We start from the raw sequence: 3,490 nt of genomic DNA, 5'->3' as shown, positions 1-3,490 counted from the left end.
GGGGGGGGGAAAGAGAGAAGCAGAGTGAGAGAAAAGAAGGATATCTGTTGGCTCAGGTCAATGATTATTCAAGTTTTTTTGTAGGATGACTTCATGCACTACTCCTTCCACAATGTTCCCCTGTCCTTTACCCTCCTTTCATCTCTCTTTCTCTCCATTCTCCTCTTTTCCTATCTGCGTCTCATCAAAATCCCACCACGCAACATGTTTCTTTCCACAAATCCTACCTATTTTTTCCTGTCTTTTGTTGTTTTGTTACTGGGTTCCTTCAGGGTGGTGTCAAAACGGAAATGCGTTTTTTTCACGAATGTTCTCAGTCCAAAGACGAGGCCTTCTTTGACTGCTTCGTGTCAAGTTATCTTTCTTTTCCTCTCATTTGTCTCATCACTCCCTGTCTGACTTCCTCTCATCATCCCTCTCGGCCCACTGTCATTCACCTCTTTCTCTCCTTTTCACAAATCAATACGCTGGCCAACAGGCTGTGTGACAGATAGTGGGCTGTGAGCTGCATGAAAAGCCTTTGTCAATAATATGGGTCCGCCATTGAATTCGCTGTGTGGCTTTTAGCCGTGTCAAGTGGAAAGATCGGGGAGTTCAAAATGTGAGGTGAGGTGAATCGGAGCGGAGGCTCGCGGCTCATTTTTTCCCCTTTTTTGTGACGGCACGGCTACAAGCCGCTTGGCTCAGATACATTGCCGTTTTGAACGTTTTCACAATTCAAGGTAACGGCGTGTATCAGAGGTATTGTGGGCAGAAGTAACGCTGCTTAAACTGACTTCAAACCTTCAGTTCAATTTTATTTATTGTATCAATTCATAACAAGAGTTATCTCCAAACACTTTACATATAGAGTAGGTCTGGAACACACTCTGCAAAAGACTAATGACTTTTTGCAGTGTTTGGACCATTTTTTTTTTTTTTTTTTTTTTTACATTTTGTCATTTTGTATTTTTTTTTTTTTTTACATTTTAGTCACTTTATGACTTTTTCTCTTTTTTAAATCCTTTACCAGTTGTTTTTTTCTCAAAATACTATAAAATTGACAAAAAAAACACCCAAATTGAATGAAAGTAGTAAACTGATTATTTACTTAACTATTTAACGTTGTTGGGAATCATCCACCTTAGTTTTTGGGAAATTTTTCGGAAAGAAACCCAAATTTCTGATATAGGAACTTTTTGGAAGGGGGTCAAATTTGACCCAAAGACACCAGGAGGGTTAAATATTATTTTCTCTTACCAGTGTACTGCATAGTAGTAGTAGTAGTAGTAGTAGTAGTAGTAACACATTTATAGACACGCACACACTTTCAAATACCTGCGAAGATACACAAACTATCGGAAGTACCGGCTGTCAAAACACAGGAACTCGTCTAGGAGGGAAGAGATGATGTCAGGGAAAAGTTGCATAGCAACGCTTCGTGTGTCGTCAGGACGGGTTTTCACACTTTCAGAGATGAAAAACACACACACACACACACACACACACACACGCACACGCACACACACACACATGCAGATAACTCACTAGACTCATATTAAACTAAACGTTGAGCTACACAGCTCCCTTATACACACACACACACACACACACACACACACATGAGTCATCTGATGAATATGAGTCATCCACTGCTGAGGGGGCGATGAGGCATGATGGGAAATTGTGATGTCAGTGACCTTTAAAGCCCTTTGACCTAGTGACCTGCTGGATAACAGTTGAGTGTGTGTGTGTGTGTGTGCGTGTTCGTGTGTGTGTGTGTGTGTGAAGTAAAGGAAAGGTAACGAGTTACCATAACTCCCGTTACTGTAATTGAGTAGTTTTTTGTGTACGTTTACTTTTTGAAGTAGTTTTTAAAATCTGTAATTTCACTTTCTCTTTAAGGATCTTTAGTTTGAAGTCTTGTACTTCGATACATTTTAAATCACATCCGAGTTTAAATAGAAAAGTAAATAAAAATGGTATGTTTTGCCTCACTGCTTTGGCAAATTATCTGTCAACAAACTAAATCAAAAGCGCACTATGGCTTTGTGCCCTTATCAAATAGCAAAAGACTGCAATTTAATTAAATAAGTATAATTAGTATAAATGAGATATTAAATAAATATAAATACTAAAAGTATATCTCCCCCACGCTTCAAAAACACACACACACACACACACACAGAAACGCACACACAAACACAGACACACACATAGACACACTCACGCAGATATGGTCACACACACACACACACACGCACATACGCACGCACACACAGACACGCACACACAAACACACACGGACACACTCACGCAGATACGGTCACACAAACACACACACACACACACACAAAAACACACGCACATATGCACAGACACACACACGGACGCATGCACCCAAACACACACACAAAGACACAGACATACACACATGCACATATGTACAGACACACACACGGACGCATGCACACACTCACTCACACACACACACACACACACGGATGCATGCACACACCCACACACGCACATACGGTCGCACGGACATGCACACGGACATGCGCACACACACACACATACATGCGCACACACACGAACACACACATACATGCACGCACATACATGCACATACATGCAAACGGACATGCACGCGCACACACACGTGCAGCTGTGTTTATCTTGTTACCTAATTCCAGCTTCTCCACATTAGAAGTGTGAAAGGAAGGATTGCAGTAGGAGGCTGCTGCTGTGCTGCAGCTGTAGCTGTAATGCAACCAACTAGAGTCAGCTTTTATTTTGGAAATTCAACAACTCTGCACTTATTTCCCTCTCAGTACACCGATCCCGGGTGCGCCACCAACTCCCCATGCTCCTTTCAGTTTGTACCATAAGTAATAATAAAGTCCACGCGTCCATGGTGACGCTTCAGCACACCCTTGATTGAACGCTGACTCCACTCTTTTGCATCAGTGATGTTGCATAAGCAGTCTCTTTTTCTCAGTTTTGCTCAAATTCAGTTATCATTGTTATTCACCAGATGCATGAGGGCAAACCTAGATTGACCGTGTGTTGTATGTTTTATAAAGTTTGGATTACCGCCATAAATGCTGAATTAGAATAAGTTAATTAAACCGCAAAAAGGTTACCTCAATAGAAATTTGAACTATTAGAATAAAACAGAATACACTTTAATGTCCCCGAAGGGAAATTTGTCTTCAACAATCCTTTGCTCCACAACACCAAATCATTTTTAAATCAAGATAAAAATCGCCATTATTATAAGATTAACAAAAGATCTTAAGGACATAAGGAATAGGAATAAACAATAGCTTTAAAGGTGCACCTTGAGTTCTTGCTGTCCTGATTGTTAGTGTCTGTATGTACTGTTTCCTGTTTTATTTTGAAGTCTGTTTTGTCTTGTTTTACTTCCTGTTAGTTTTCCCGCCTTTTGTGATTACCTGCCCAGCCCTGATTTGTTTCACCGGTTCCTCATCCCTAGTGTCACCTGTCC

General features: G+C 40.8%; 1 protein-coding gene across 1 annotated transcript in view; it reads left to right on the top strand.

Annotated features, from left to right (window-relative positions):
* aff2 (AF4/FMR2 family, member 2) overlaps nt 1-3,490 on the top strand; it is a 197,518-nt gene that overhangs the window by 64,406 nt on the left and 129,622 nt on the right.

The sequence above is a fragment of the Etheostoma spectabile genome, unplaced genomic scaffold (assembly GCF_008692095.1).
Source record: "Etheostoma spectabile isolate EspeVRDwgs_2016 unplaced genomic scaffold, UIUC_Espe_1.0 scaffold273, whole genome shotgun sequence".
NCBI lineage: Eukaryota > Metazoa > Chordata > Actinopteri > Perciformes > Percidae > Etheostoma > Etheostoma spectabile.
This window is presented reverse-complemented; position numbering and strand designations above follow the sequence as displayed.